This window comes from Sphaerodactylus townsendi, linkage group LG03, assembly GCF_021028975.2.
Source record: "Sphaerodactylus townsendi isolate TG3544 linkage group LG03, MPM_Stown_v2.3, whole genome shotgun sequence".
Taxonomy (NCBI): Eukaryota; Metazoa; Chordata; class Lepidosauria; order Squamata; family Sphaerodactylidae; genus Sphaerodactylus; species Sphaerodactylus townsendi.
Genome location: NC_059427.1, coordinates 75,395,771 through 75,413,229, shown reverse-complemented (window position 1 = coordinate 75,413,229; position 17,459 = coordinate 75,395,771). Strand labels below are relative to the sequence as shown.

Genomic DNA, 17,459 nt, shown 5'->3' with positions numbered 1-17,459 from the left:
CTGAAGTTAAGGAATAGTGAATTTGCATGCTTTACAATGAACCACACCTCCATCTGATCATAGACAGGATGATGAAAAAATAAACAATTCCTAATAATATAAAAAGCTTGGGTACTTCTAAAGTTCTACAGTCACGGTGATCTTTTATTATTATTTAGAGCCAGCCTTGCTGGATAAAAACTATGTGGAGCAGTCTGTTTCAAGTGGCACAGTCCAGAGAGCATATAGTTTTTTCTTCCTTCAAAATATCTATCATTGTGCTGATTAAAATATAATAAGCTTCAAACTAGAGCAACGTATATATCCTTTAGACTTTTGATACTGAATCCTGCTCTATTTTATAAATAGCCATTTGTGATCTAAATTTAACTTAGTTCTGCAGAAACAAGTAGTAAAACATATAGATGGGAAGTCCAATCAATATATGTTCCAATCACAGATACAATAAATAGGATCCTCATTGCAATAACTGGCTACATTCCAGATTAACTCTTTAATCACTGCTGTCAGAGAATGAATTCGTTCTTTTTTACATCCTTGGAAGATTTTGTCATTGATTTCAATGAGAGATGGAGTAGACATCTTTGTCTGTCCTACATAAAATGTGTTCCTCTGTCCACAATGACCTACTAAAAATGCCTTTGGATACGTGGAAAAATATCAATATGATTTTTTTTAAAAAAACTCAGTATTTGTGCTCTTGACTTCCATCCATACATTAAAAACAAGTTAGTGCATACCATAGTTAAAAAGCATTCCCATTACCCTAAATTTCAAAAGTACTATTGAAAGTACTACCGACTTCAAAAAACTGTATTAAATTCAAATAGGTCCCAAGGCTAATGGAAGCAATTTGTGTACCAACCCAAACTGACTGGCCTACTTTTCAAAATACAGGTATGATAATCTCATGGTTTTAAAAGGACATTTAAATTGAAAGACTGTGAATATAGTACATAATTATACCAATAGCACCCTTTAACTTGTCAACTTGTAAATCTAAAAGGCTATCAATCATTTCTAAAGAGGAAATAAACCTTAAAATTCTTTGATTGACTGTGCTTACTTTTTATGTTTAAAAAAAAGACAAAGAGAGAGAGGGAAAAAAATGTGTTAAAGTGGCCAGAAATCCATTTACCAAAGTACATTGTTTTACATAGGTGAGTAAAAAGCCAATAATTACATCTCCAAAAGACATCTAAATCAAAGTAAGTACTTTCCTTCACTTATGTATTTTAAGTTACGTGGAACTTCAAGCAACTTCTTTATTAAAATACTTTTCTAAATGCAATGCTTATTGAAGTAGCTAATAGAATAGCATTTTCATTTCAGGTAATGTAATCATTTTTGCAAATATAAGATTTAAGCCATTTTCCTCTATCTAAACAGTAAACTTTCAACCTGTCTCTTGTGTGAATTAACTAAAATTACACCCAGGTGTACAAAATCTGTCTATCTATGCTAGTCTATCAGTTAAGGCACAATATTTATTATTCTTTCCATTTTATGAATTACTACTTAAACCCTTGAGGAAGAACTTTCTTTCACATTAGATGTTCACAGAGTAAGCCTTGGAAACTCTTCACACAGCCTTTCTGAAGCTGTAGCTCATAAAATCCAAGATATTTAATAGAAGAAAAAATGAAGCTTATTTCTGAAAATCAGAGCAGGGGATTAAATTATTTTGTGTTTCCAAAACTGCAACTTTCATTGTTAGTTTTCTTGTACCACACTTTAGACAAATGGACCTTCTGAACTAAATGAATCGATTACTTTCACAATTATGCCTGGAAAATACAAGCACTTAAATTTTATATTTTGTTTTAAAAGGTTGTCTTTCTTTTTTTCATTGTTTCATATAATGAGCTCCTGCTGTATCAATAAAGTTTGGACTATTAATTGAATGACTGCTTGATATATAGGGGAGGAATTTGTATCTCAAGTCATTCTTCCAACTTAAAGCAGAATGATCGACACTTAATATCAGCAATGTAAAGAACCAGTTCAAATATCATATGGAACTCGTAGTTTGTGAAAGTCTCAGGAAACTCATTGAGATGGAATAGAGAATAATTGAATTAGATACATTTTAATGTTATTATTTGAAGAAAATAAACACAATCTACATGGAAACTGTGGAGATATCAGAGATGCCAATACGAAAGACAAAGCTGGCAAATTTACTTCCTAATGTTTTTAGGTCTCTCTCTCACTCATACACACACATACAGACACATTATTGTTCTAGTAATATTTGTCTAAATACCATAAATATGCTAATTAGAAAACACAGAAAAAAGCCTGTGTCTTGTATATGCAAACTGCAATACATACAATTTCCACTTCAATACAAATAAGACTGTTATTGTCCCAAAGGCTTGTCTCCCCAAGAGGCAAAAATGTCTCTTGCTTTTTAATCTATGCTACATATGTTGATTTTTTTTTTTAAAAAAAAGGAATGGAAATACTGCAATAGCAATGAATAACAGTCAACAAAGACAGGGGTGCTGAAAGTCTCTATGTGTGTTCTTAGTAAAAGAACATAAAACCAAACATCCCTCGTTCATCACATAGGTTCTCAGAATATGAAAACACCACAGTATGCGACTATCCTATCTCACTCTGCTCATCTTTATCCTCCAATAATGAAAACCAATTCTTGAAAGTTCAATTCTAATCCATCAGAAGGATGGAGCTCTGTTCTATTTACATTGTTTCCAGGGTGTCAAAGTCCTTGCACAATGAACTTCTTCATCTTTCTTGTTGTTGCTAAGGCAAGGTCCAGTTTGGATTGAATACACTGTATTCCAAGATCAGTAAAAAAAAACACAGTATTATCATAAAGTCATTGCATAACCAATGGCTGTACTCCATGGAAGTTTAATCATGTTAGAGAGATTCAAACAGATAACAGTCTTTCAGACCTAAAAGAGATCAATGAAATTATACAGCTGGATGGGAAATTTTCATTGTTTAATGGAGAGAACATACTTATTCAACTACTAAGCACTACTATGCCATGTTAACACATCTACATTGGGTCTTACAGGGTATTAAGTTTAACACAATTAACTATGCAATGCATGAAGAAGGGCATGGCCACAAATAAGTCTCTAGAATGCTGATTTCAATACACCTTGTCCCACAGAGCCCTCCGGGGATGGGGCGGTATAGAAGCTGTAACAATAAATAAATAAAATAAATAAATAAACAGTATTGTATTTTACACTAATTCCTCCAATCTACGTATCAAAACCAGGGAAGAAGAAGAGAAGGAGGAGGAATTTGGATTCATACCCTGCTTTTCTCAACTATAAGGAGTCTCAAACCGGCTTGCAAACTCCTTCCCTTCCTTTTCTCACAACAGACACCTTGTGAAGTAGGTGTGTCTGAGAGGGGACAAAACAAAACTTGTTCACCAGAACAGAGTATGCAACTCATGTGGAGGACTGGGGAATCAAACCTGGTTCTCCCGATTACCACAACAGCAACATACAAAGGAAAGTATGGTATTTCCGTGTAAACACACAGCCCCTACTCTAATGCTGAGTTCAGTGTGGCCGGCATTGGAAAAGTTCAGGCCAGATATGAGCCCTCAAGGGGGGAGATCAAGCCTGGGCCATATGTTTGACCAGAGGCGTAGCTGGGCCAAACTGCGCCTGGTGCGCAGAGTGTTTTTTCCGCCCCCTGCCCCCCTCACAGTGCCCCCCGTGGCACACACACACACCACCGCCACCCTTCCCACACTTACCTACGTTCCTTTTCTTTTTGTAGTACTTTTTGAGGCTGAAAAACGTGGCCTATTTACAGTTCAAGGAGAAAGCTGCCTGACGAACTATACTTCCCAGGAGACCTTGTGAGCCCCAAGGTCTCCTGGGAACTATAGTTCCTCAGGCAGTTTTTCCCCTGAACTTTAACTAGGCCGCTTTTTTCAGCCTCAAAAAGTACTACAAAAAGAAAAGGAACATAGGTAAGTGTGGGAAGGGGGTTGGGGTGTGTGTGTGTGCCGTGGGGGAGCACTGCGGGGGGCCATAGGGGGTCGCGGGGAAAGGGGAAGGGGCCAGGGAGCTATTTCGCACCCCCAGATGTGCACACGGTGCACGACGCACCTCCCCCTGCCCCCTTCGCCCTCCGCCAATGTGTTTTACACCCATAGTGTAAAGGATGGCAGTAGATATGAATTGATATTTGACTACACTAGAGCAGATTACCTTACCTTGGGTCTCCCTGAGATTGGGGCCCAATTGGGAGCAATTGGTCGAATCGGCTTGAAGAAGGTCCTGATGAGGACGGCATTCAATTCACAGGATTTATACTGTAAGCTACAGTGTACCTTTTCCAAAGGTGTAACGTTTTCCTTGCAGAAAAGTGTATTTTAAAGCTTTCATGTATCACTCTCAAATAATGAAGATATTTCTTTCAGTGTTTGCGATGATAATTCAGACAATGGTGACCAGAAAATATGGTATGGAGTGATCAGTCTGTCAGGAGACCCCATGGCCCTGACTGACTGACTTTTCCCATGCTGCAAGCAAAGGCAACACTATAGTACCACAGCCTTGATATAGCAAGTTCCCAACCAAGCACCTTTGTATGAAACAAGACTTTAATTGGTCCACAGGGGAGCATAAAAATCTACTTCACACACACATCACCAAGTGAAAGAGTGCATTTTGCAAACCTCACATGCAAAGAAAGTTTTCTTTCTTAATTAAACGTCATTAAATGAAACCAAACAAGTACTGGGCTATTTCTGTTGTGGTTGTTGTTAATACGATTTATTCTTCATAAAGCTTCCTTTTCATTAATTTTCCCCCAAGTGTTTATTCCCATAGGCAATGGAAAATGGAAGTGGGTGGAGCAAGCCCTGCTAAGACAAAAGACTGGGTGTTACAGAGACTATCGCAAGGCAAATTCAAGAGTTTCCCTAGTTTTATGACTTTGTGTGTCATTTTTACTTGAACATATTCTTGTGAATTTAATTTCCTTTCCTTTACTGCACAGTTGGTGATGTCATTCTTTATTACGAACAGAATAATATGTAGCTAATAAGAAGTGTAAAATTTAGATTTTAAAACTTTAGAGTCTAAAAAAGTATGTACATTCATTACATTATAAACAACATTTCACAACGAAATCCAGCTACCACACTAGAGCCTGTGCCTCTGGTTTTTTCTGTGATTATTCCTTTTTCAAGTTAAAAGTGCAGTTCAGCAAGTAGCCAAGCAGATGTATTGTCAGCAAACATAATTGTACACTTGCTGTGTTATGTTTTATTACACACACACACACACACACACACACACACACACACACACACACACACACACACACACACACTCAACATCAGTTAGAACCTAAATATCCAAATTAAGTGTCTGAGGTAACAATGAGTTCTCAAGGAATGTAAAGCATAATTGAAACTGAAATTTTAAAATGATTACGTTAGCCAGGAAGTGCACAGATATCTTCCGTCACAGTACATTTACACAATTTCACTTTCTCTTAGTATTTAAGGCTAAAGGTCACCTACTGATGATTGACCTCACCTACTTACACACCCATTTATAAAGCATCCATTCATGGTTGATTACGCGCAAGGTGGAGGCAAATGTATGGTGGAGGCAAATGGTGGAGGAAAATGTCTGCCACAGAACGATTTCTTGTACAGACACATTTATTTTGGACTTGCTTTCACTATCTGTTCTCTCCTAAGCAAGCCAACCCACTTACAGCAGAATTTTAATTTTGCTTTGCTGCCAGAGCAGGACAGATTTGCCAGTGGACACAGTTTTGCCTCTTCCCTCTACCTGCAGCCAGCCTACCTAGTCTTACCCCCCCCAATCTCTCACGCTGCTTTGCTCGCTCCCCACCTCCTCCTTGTTACTTCATACTTCTTGTCCTGCCATATCATTTCTATTGCCCATGGCCTCCCTGCTCCTGCATATCTTTACATCTTTAGATTTTTTTAAAAAATTAACCATATCAATAGATTGATACTGACAAAAATGTAATGACAACAACAATAGTCAATAGTCCAAACACCTGATTTGCGCCTGCATTTGATCAACAAACTGGGATGTCTCCAGCCTTGTAGTTTCATATACAAAAAATCGGTGAATTCAGACCACACCAGGGAAAGCCTGTCAATCTTGACGCTTGGGTTTATAGCACATCGAGAGACAGATGATTGTGAACCTGGACAGCTTAGCAAATGGCAGTTCACTTTGTCCCGTGTGGTTGTGCAGTTTGCATGCCAGCATTACTCCCCCCTCACTTCCCACCATAAAAGACCACCAGTGCTCAGGAAAAGTGTACAGATGTCATATTCAATACTTTTCTTTAATAGTTTGCCTTTTTATGTCAATACATTGATCTATCGATCAGATAAGATTAAAAATAAAAATAAAGATTATATTAAAAATTAAAGCACATATGCCTGATAGAGAACCCATGAAACATCCCACCCCTGGATGCAAACAAAAAGTCAGCTAATGGGTAATGCCTGCCCTGCTGCAAACAGGGCAACGCGTAATAATGCTGAACATGCCCCCCAAAAACAACTCCCCTGCCAATTATCTCTGAAATCGCGGGAACCTTGCTGTGCGTAATCAGCCCATGTGCCATAACTTTCCATTATACCTTTACTTCCAGAAAGTAATTTAACCATAACATGTTATAAATAAAAAAGAATGGACACAGAACAAATGTCCATGTTGAATGATTCAGGGTATAGTTTTCTATAACATGCAAATCTACTTACATCAGCCCTTATACTATTGTAAACCCCCTATACTCCTCTGTTGAGAGGTGGAGCCAAACACCTCTAAGCATGTAGCAATTTGGGAGGAAGGAGGGCAGGTGGTGAGAATGACTGTCCCCTGATAAGAATGTACATCTCTCAAGTCTCTTATTTGTTTAACAAACAAACAAAATTCTTGCAGGTGATGCTTAGATAGACCCTATCTCCCCCACCAATTCCATGCAAGACATCTGATCAGTGTAGTATTGTTAAGTGTGTGCATGAAGTCCTGACACACTTGGATCCATATAAAACTATGACAGCATCATAGGCTTATGAAGACACACAGATCAGAAGTGCATAATGCACAGAAAGCAAGATCTGCCCTAAATATTTATTAAGTGTTTAATTCCAAAATCTTGGATAAAATATATGTTCAAATATATTAGACAGTAACTGTAAAAAATGAGGCTTTGATATCTTATGTGCTATATTTTCAACATGTTTGAGCATTTAGAAACAGTTAACGTGTTGAATGCCCAGAAAAAAGGATAATTTTGAGTTAAGTGATGATAGAGTATGTAAATCGTTACAACAGATGTAGCTTGCTATATCTCTTAAGGAAAGAAAAGCTATAATTCTGGAGCTTCCAGCAGCTTCTGGATTCAGCACCCAACAATATTACTTATTCCTATAACTGTTCAGATTTTGTCCCAGCGAGTTTTGACAATAATAGTTATCAGAGGGAAAAATCATAGCAACCTGTCTGATAAACATGTTTCCCTGCCCTCATACCCCGGTGAGCACTGTGACACTATACTTTTATCATCTTGTGTGTGCTCAGAATGAGCTTAGAACAGCAATTGCCAGGAATAGGCAGGCGATAAACTGCATTGATTTAACACATCTTGTTTTCAATCATGCTCAGATTTTCTGAGCACGCATTTTTCCTGTACTCTAGCTTGTAGCTTTTATCTGACGAGCTGATCCCTTTTCACTGGAAAATGAAAAGGTCGCACAATAAGACACGGTTTACTGGAACTCCAACACGCACCGGGGAAAGTATTTTAGATAAATACTGGCAGACATAGTGGAGCTGAATTTCAACAACACAATTGCTTAACAACAATACTTATTACTCTCCTAGAACAAGTCTACAAGCACCTTAACATCTCCCAGTAGGGGAGAATACTAAGTTAGACTTGGTAGCTAAAAGAATACCTTCCACAAAATTCTTTAAAGATGTAGTGCTCCTTTAAACTTTTATAACTAGCCTTGAAATAGGAAAAAAAATTAAACATCTTTTCTGTACTCCATTAACCCCCTTTATATCCCACCTTTCTGCTTTCATCAGGGCCACCAAGACAGCTAAATGTTTTAAAAGTATCTTAAGAAACATATCTTAAAAATCACGAACACCAATAGGGCTGTGTACGATTTGTTCCAGTATTTTTCAGGTTCAGATTTTAAAGACCCAGATTTAAAAAAAAAACTGAAAAAAACCTAAACCTGAATCTGTATGGGGGGTTTCTCTGTGTTTTTTTGGCTTGGGGGGGGGGGAGAGTTGAAATGTCTCAGCTCTATTACAGCTGATCCTGAAAACTTCCAAGCTGCCTCCGAAGTCCATGTGGGTCTTGAAGGCAGAAAGCAGTGCAGAGCTTAACACTGGGAGCTCTGATGTGCACCACCTGCCATCTTTGAGCCAAGAGTTTTGGTTCTGTGACCAACTGATATTTACTTTACTACTAGCAGGAGTAGATTTGATGCAGCTGAAGTGGGTTTTCTTTTAAATCCCAGACTTTTAAATCCCAGGCTATACTTCTGCCCGAAGGGGAGGGCAGAAGGGACTGCCGGCTGCCAGCTGGGAGACCAGCCGGTGGGGCGGGGGAGGGGGGCAGGCAGGGCAATCTGCTGTCCCTGGCCTTGGAGAGCTGCTTTTATAAGCGCTGAGGCCAGGGGTCGGGCTTGGGGAGGCATGGCCACGCCCCAGGGGTGGGGGGCATGGCCCCTCCTCCCAACCCCCCATTAAAAATCTATACCTACATCACTGCCTTGAGGTATGGTAGAAATATTTTTTCCTGTGGGGGCCTGTTTCTCCTCAGTTCTCTGGATTTCTCTTGGTCTGATTTCTGTTGTGGAGTAGCCATTAGCCTACAGAGTCCAGTCTAGATTATTGATTTCATCAGGGAGGAGGTGAGGTTCACATTGTGGGCTCTGCAGGATAACCCTATCCCTAACCCCTAACCCAAGCCGTGTGTGTGCGGCGATTGGCTGGAAGTGACTCATAAGGGATTGCCTGGGAGTGAGTCTTCGCCACCCGGCTAGGCTTACTCAATTATATATTCTCATATAATGAGAAATAATAATTGCAACAGAATTATACTTGTATAACTGAGTGCATGATTATGGGCACAAAGAAACCCAGATTGTATTTGACCAAGAAAACAGAAGTTAACTGTTCCACTTTTACGATTGTAAGAATAGAGGTTCTCTGTAAGAATCAGGAAAGAACTGCTTTCTTTCTTCAGAACAATGCATGACTGCTGGGAAACATTTAAGCGTATTTCCTTTTCTTAAGCATCAAGAATTGCTTGTTTGTTAGCAGCAAAAACTGTATGAGCAGGAACCAGTAGTCTCATTTGGGATGGCAAATCCTGTTTCCTTTCCAAGAGGATGGTTACAGTTGTCCCTTAAGTACCTTGAAAGACAAGGAAACTGGATTATCCTTGTAAAAAGTTGCCAAAATACTTTTTGTTTTACAGAGGCAAAGTCCTCAGGGGATTCTTTAAAATCCAACTAATATTTTTGAGTGCTGAAGTTTGCAGTGATACCTTTTACACTATCTGATGTGTGTAAAAACATATATGACTACATAGTCCTTATCTGTTACACATTTGAAAAAGCTAAGGAGACAAAGTTATACTGTCTAAATATCAAGCATAACTTATGCTCTAGGGCTTTGGGTAAGTGGATTTTCAGAGTGCCGTGTTTCAAGAACAGACATATTTGTACTAAGAAAAAGCCTTTCTCAGGGATGCCACTTCATTTCTGTCTTGACTATGACACAGAACACTGAAATGAAGCACATTAGAGATTAAAAGATTATTTATTGGTTCGTTATTGGGATGATCAACTCCGAAACAAGAAGAATTCAGTGAGGGTTGTCACTCATAATATGATCTTCCTGGCTCATACTTTTGACAAGTGGAGGATATACAAGAATTTGGAGGATATCTCATTTAATCCTCCCCACTATTTCCTTTTTCCCTTCCCTGGTGTAGCCACAATGCCTCCCCCTTTTCTCCTGTCTACACTCCAACCAAACTACCCATACCTGTCCTCCTCTTTCTTCAGTTTTCCAACTGGCAGCCTTTACCTGGAAAAATTATGGTACAGTTTTGCTGTGGGGAACCAACCAGAACTTCTGAGTGGCACTCCCTTTTTCTCTTATGCTCTTCCTCACAGAATTTCCTCTTTCCCTTTTGCTGGCAGTTCCCATATCCTCACTTCCTTCTCTCCTTCCTACCCACTACCCAACCTAACCCTAACTATTTGTACCCCTGACTTCAGCTTGCTTGCTTGCTTGCTTTCTGGTAGTTTCTCCCAAGTATGCTATGCTAGTTTGAATATTGGGCTATGCTCAGTTGTAGGGTGCCAGCTGGGCTCGGCCCAGTTGCACAATGAGAAATCTGCTACGACTTGCAGAGAGTACCTTACTTTTCCCTGTATCCTCTCCCCACACTATTTTTCATGCCCTGGCAGCCTCTATATCCTCACCTTTCCCTGATCCCTGATCCCTTATCTCCTCCCACCAATCCATCTTTTACCTGTTCCCCCATCTTCAGTTATATTTATTATTAATTTACTGTATTTATATCCAGTTTTCTTCCCAAAAGGAACCCAAAGCAGCTTGCATCATTTCTCCCTCCTCCATCTAGGTTAGGTTGACAGTGTGTGACTGGCCCAAAATGACCTACTGTGCTTCCATGTCAGATTGGGAATTTGAACCTGGGTCTCTCTGATTCTTATTTGAAACTCTAATCATTACATTGCACATGCTATCATGGGATGGTTGTTGTTGAACTGTAGCAAGCCCTGGGTAAATCATGCCAGTCAGGTGGGAGAAAGTGTCCCAGTGTTGCTGCTGTGCCTGGCCCCGATTGACTTTTTACTCCTGAAGGGCTCATTGGCTTTTTACTCACAGAAACCAAGGTTGGAAGGCTAGCAATACTGTGTGGCAATAGCCATTTAGGGAATTGGTTACAGGTGTTGCGCGTATCAGAGAGCCAGCGTGGTGTAATGGTTAAGAGCAGGTGGATTCTAATCTGGATAACTGGGTTTGATTCCCCACTCCTCCATCTGAATGGCAGAGGCTTACTGGTGAACCAGATGTGTTCCCGCACTCCTACATTCCTGCTAGGTGATCTTGGGCTAGTCACAGTTTTTGGAACTCTCTCAGCCCCACATACCTTACAAGGTGTCTGTTGTAGGGAGAGGAATGGAAAGGAGCTTGTAAACCATCTTGAGTCTCCTTACAGGAGAGAAAGGACAGATATAAATTCAAACTCCTCCTCTTCTTCCTCCTCCTCTTCTTCTTCTCCTACTACTACGTATTTTGAAAGATCTTAAATCACCATTGATAATATTTAAAGATTTCAGGTTTTTCTGCAAACCTGGGTTGTTTTTCAAATTTGTGGAAAGATCTGTCTTGTGTATCCATGGCTTCTGTCTTTGGATTTAAATATTCACATAACTGGCTCATTAATAATTATATTGATGTAACCTGCAGGACATAAGGTAACACAGGTCTTTTTTGGCAAAACAGTTTTTTAAATCAGCAAAGGGTTAATCCAAATCCATATATTCTGTTATTCTGGAGTAATCTGATTTAAATATTTTTTCAACTACTTATAAATTGAAAAAGGGAATTATCCAAATTGAGCAAAAACAAATACAACACAGCTATTTTTTTTCTAGACATATTATCCATGATTATCGGAACTTCAAACGTTTTTCAGCAGAGGTAGTTCACATTCAGATACAAACATTCAGCTGCTGACAAGTAATAAGAAATCAAGTGATGTACATCAATGATTAACCATGTGTGAAAGGAGAACTAACGAAAGAATGCTGAAGGATTTCAGCAGCTCCATATAATAGTTGCCACAGTTGTATGTTTAAATTTCACCTAGATTTCAATAAGATGCATTCCTTTTCCTTTTAATAACTTAATAATTAAACAGATTAACACATGGGACATTTGGACCAGATGGGAATGGTTGAAGCCATTAAAATGGCAGTCAAGTTATCCTATCAATACAGCATTATTCATGAGTACTCCTGGGGCAAAATCAGCTGCCCACAATCCCCACAGGTGACTGTGGCAGGCCACCTTGGCTGGTATCATTGCATTCAAGCTGGGTAAGGCATGGGATTCAATAATCTTATATTTGGCTTAGCCTATTTTGCATCAGTTGGGGGGGGGTGTGTGTGTGGAGACAGAGATAGTCAGGGCTAAAGGGTTCTAAAGGGACTTTATTTCCCTCACCCGACTTCCCATCTATCTAAACATCTCTATTGACTGTATGTCTGTATTTTGTATGTAGTACAAAAGTTGTATGTAATATGAAATTACTTCCTCTAAAATGGCAGTTATGCCAATGGCAGTTATGCCATGGATAAGCCTTCCCTTAAAATGAGCAGAATTACCCATCTGAAAACACTCATTCAATATGCACCATTCTGCATTATTTATAAAGAATATAACTGAAATAATAATTTTAAGATAGGCACAAAAGAATAATTCAGATAAGTAGAACTTTCAAGATAATTAACATCTGGAAATATCTAAAATGTATGGTGAAGATCTATTATAACACTCTCTTGATGTGGTGAAACCTCTTATAAGGAGGTACAAATACACCACCACTGATTGTTAAATTATGCAAATGGTCATACTCACAGTAACCTAAATACTCCCATGGGCTGGACCACAAACCAACCAATTTAATATACTTGCATATGAAAATTTATCAGCAGAAGCTTTTCTTGCTCTGACATTTATTACAGCATTCAACATACATGCACACGAACAGTGTTACTGCCTTCTGTGTCTGCTGGGCCCCTGGTGAGGAAATATTTGATTTATTGCAGAGTGCTCATTTCTCTGTATTGCAAATAAAGTATAATTTGATTAAATGTAAATGAAGCAAAAACAGTTACAGTAGCTTGTCTGAAACAATTTATTGTAAGGAATGCCTGTCATCTGTCTCACTTTTTTAATTCATAAGGGGAAAGTGTGGATGGACATAAAATCTGAGGGACAGTAAAACTGTAGGCTATTTGGAGGAGGACACAGCAGTTGAGCAGGTAAGATCCTTAAAGCTTTAAATTCCATCTTCCAATAAAGTTCATTGTGATCTACCATTTCCTAGCAGAACTAGAATACAGTGAAACAGAAAATCATTTCTAGAATGCTCATATAATGCATTGAACAATAAATATAGTTATACCAACCTGCTCTAAAAACCTAGGGAATTATAGTGCACCATAGCTATTGGTCAAAATGGTTACTAGTTATGATGCATATTTATTATTTACAGCATCTGAGGAGCATGCCTATGATTCAACATGGCTTTTCTTATGTTCTTATGAGTCCCCCATTTCCATGCATGCAGCCAAATTCCATCAAATGTGGGTTCAAAGATATGAAGGCCCAGAAGACATACAGTACTTGCCTTGGCTGCTTAGAACTGCTTATCACCAAGACAACATCTATCATATATGAACAGGTGCTAAAGACTTCAGTTCGTGAATGGAAATTGTGGTTTTCCTACTGCTCAACCATGTATTCTCAGAGTCATGTGCAGCATACCGAGTTTCGGATAATGCTCTTTTAACTGTGAATGTGAAAGGTTTCTTTATACCACTGCTCACTGTGATTTTTTTCAATTAGTTCCGCATTGCCCTGTTATCATAGTCACCATACCACTTCTGTCTAGGACTGCCAACTCTGAGTAGAGAAATTCCTGAGTAGAGAAATTCTCTGAGTAGAGAAATTCCTGGAGATCTTGGGAGTAAAGCTAGCAGAACACAGGGTTTGGAAAGGAGAGAAACTTAATGCCAGAGTCCAATTTCCAAAGCAGCCATTTTCTCCAGGGAAACTGATTTCTGTGATACATAGATCAGGTATGATTTGAGGAGATCTCTAGGCACCAAATGGTGGTTGGCAACTGCACCCAGTCCCATTATCAAGGGCTATATTTACGTAGTAATATGTAGTGCTAGTATACTACAATGGTTGCAGACAGGGGCGTAACGAGGCAGCCCTGGGAAAACTGTAGCCCTGGGCAAAACTTGAGTTGGATGCCCCCCCCCACCCCGATTGGCGGCCACTCCACCACGACCAAATTTTTTTTGCACCAGGACATTGGTGCCTGCAGGGGGTGCATTTTTAGACATATCAGCACCAAAATTTCAGCATATCATTAGGAGACTGTCCTTATGCTACCCCCCAAGCTTTGTGAGGTTTGGTTCAAGGAGTCCAAAGTTATGGACTCCCAAAGGGGGTGCCCCATCCCCCATTGTTTCCAATGGGAGCTAATAGGAGATGGAGGCTACAGTTTTGAGGGTCCATAACTTTGGCCCCCCTGAACCAAACTGCACCAAACTTGGGGGGTGTCATCATCTCCAGATGATGCCCTGAAATTTTGGTGCCAATACATCCAAAAATGCACCCCCTGCAGGAACATCCTAGAAATTTGCCCAAGAATCTTTGTTCTGCATTGAGTTTTCTGCATTGCTGTCAATGGGGATTGCAGGCTGTGGGGGGCACATTTCTGAAGGCACAGTCTCAAAACTTTCAGGGTCTCATCAGGAAACTGCCCTAATGATACCCCCAGGTTTGGTACAGTTTGGTTCAGGGGGGGGCAAAGTTATGGACCCTCAAAACTGTAGCCCCCATCTCCTATTAGCTCCCATTGGAAACAATGGGGGATAGAGGCACCCCCTTTGGGAGTCCATAACTTTGGACTCCCTGAACCAAACCTCACCAAACTTGGGGGTAGCATAAGGACAGTCCCCTGATGATACGCTGAAATTTTGGGGTTGCTAGCCTAAAAACTGCACCCCCTGCATGCCGAAAATGGAAAACCACTAAAATACCCAAAAACGAACCCAGCATTTTGATGCCCCCCACAAGGTGATGCCCTGGGCAGCTGCCCACCTTGCCCAATGGGCATTACGCCAGTGGTTGCAGACTTGAATGCAAATTTGCATTCACTCATGGTTCCAGTTGGGTGACCCTGTAATCACGACTGTCAGGTTACCCTGTTTTAAAAGCTTAGTGTGAAAATAAAATGGGGAGGGTGGGTCATGTACACCAACCTGAACTCCATCTTCAACACCTTGAATTTCTTGGATAACAGATTAGAATAAAATTAGATAAATATGCTGTGATGCTAAATATGTGTCAATGATAACCAAACATCCATGTCTAACTAGTTAATACACTGGGCAGCAAAAACAATACAGAAATATTCGTGTGTTTTTATTTTCAGGTGGGGGAGGATCGATGTGGTATTATGAAAACTGGGCTTGAAGAAGGAAATTAATATAATTTACGCCTGCCTTATTGAAGAAATTACAAAAATAAATGTAAGCTATCCTTATTGAAGAAATTACAAAAATAAATGTAAGCTATGTGTAGTGAATACATGGATTTGCCCTACAAAATATTTATTGAACTAATTTTAGGGAAATTAGTATTGGGTGCCACATAAAAAAAAACAGGCGGTTTCATCACTTAATGCGAAAAGTAACACTTCTGTTAAAACAAGAAAATGATGTCAGAACCTTTTGACCATTCAGATAATTATAGATAATCATATTGTAACTATTTCATTGGTGTTCTTCCTTTATTCCTTTTACTTTTTATAACAAGTGATAAATGTGGTTTCACTCCCTAAAAAAGCTACACAGCATTTGGTTTTAACAAGAAAACAGAAACAACTGCTGTGCTATGAGATATAGACTAGTGGTTATAGAGATAATTTTCCCTTTTAAAAAATGGCAAGTATTAAAAGGGGCTTTTGAGAAAAAAAAGGTGTGAGTCATGCAATAGAAGAAAAAGTACCATATAATTTTTGCCTAAACATACTTCAAACACTTTAACAAGGTAATATATTGTTATAGTCTTTCCCACTGTCTACTTTATGAATCAAGAAAAGCTGAATACATGAAAATGATGTGTGTATACTTGCCTTGTTCCACAAAAATACATTTTTGATGGAAATGAAATCTAAATGAAATCATGCTGGAAATTTTACATAGATTAATCTACATTAATTACATAAATTAATCTAACAATGAAGATAATATTGTGTTGAGAGACAAATATCCGTTGCATGTAAGGAATGAAAGGAAAATGAGGTTGGTGGACAATATTATTGAGCTGCAAAGCAGGTGCAAAAATCAGAGAATAAGCTTTACCTTTCATGTAAAGCAAAGGTTGGTACAAACCTTATGCAGAACTAATTAGGGTCAAGGTCCACAGATTATAAAATTTACTTTCAAACATGCATTGGATTCTTCCATTGCCCTGGAACTGCAGGCCTATTAAGCTTAGTCATCTGTCCAATAATGCTCTCTAATTAATTAATTATATTAAACTTGATACCCTGTTCTTTGGCAGCAAAAGCCAGGCTCGGAGGAGCTTCCATACATTATTTAATCACATTGAAATGTCATAAAACCATATATAATTTAAAATCAATATCAAAAACAATATCCCAAACAATTCAAACATTAAAACACAATATATAACTTCATTTTAATAGTGACCATAATATACCCTGGAGCAGCTTAGAAGTCCATCTATCCCTGTCTCATTATAAATGATGGATGGGGAGGGGGGGAGGTAAGGTCGGGGGGCAGCAAGTTGAAATGGACCCATAATTGCCTCAACCAAAGGCCCGGTGGAACGACATTTTGCAGGCCCTGAGAAAATGATTAAGATCCCTCAGGTCCCTGGAGTCAAATGAAAGGGAGTCCCACCAGGCGTGAGTCAGGGCTAAAAAGGCCCTGGCCCTGGTTCAGGCTAAACAAATGTCTTCAAGGCTAGGAACCACCAGGAGGTTATTACCAAAGGTCCACTGTATAAGATGCTTAATGTTCCAACATTTCAATTTGCAAATTGTCTGCAAGTTGCAATCACCATATTCACACATTTAACCTACACGTTTATATGCAGTCAATTTGCGTATGGTGTCAATTGTTCAGGCATGATCACATATTCATTCTGAGGAATTTAACACCTTCCTTGTCTGCAACTGCCATTCTGCCCACATTTGTGGTTCACCACATTAATTAAGAACATACACATTGACATTTCATAGTTTGTGACTTCCAGATGTGGAGTGTCCCTCTGTCACTTGAGACAAGTGTTGCATACTCTGGGTTGGAAAATTGCTGGAGATTTTGGGGTGGAACTTAGAGTGGGCAGTGTTTGGGGAGGAGATCTCAAGCAGAATTTAAAGAGCCATTTTCTCCAGGGAAACTGATCCCTGTTGTCTGAAGTTAGGGTTAGGGTTAGTTCAGTTGTGCAGGTTGACCTCCATGGCCCACCAAGAGATTACCACCTCTACTTAAGGCAGCCTGACCTAGTGTTTGTTAACTAGACAGGCAGGTGAACTGTCCTGATTGGTAAAAATGTGGACAT

At 39.3% G+C, this 17,459-nt stretch overlaps 1 protein-coding gene across 5 annotated transcripts in view; it reads right to left on the bottom strand.

Annotated features, from left to right (window-relative positions):
- EBF1 (EBF transcription factor 1) overlaps positions 1-17,459 on the bottom strand; it is a 422,414-nt gene that overhangs the window by 50,701 nt on the left and 354,254 nt on the right. The gene's annotated exons all lie outside the window — the stretch shown is intronic.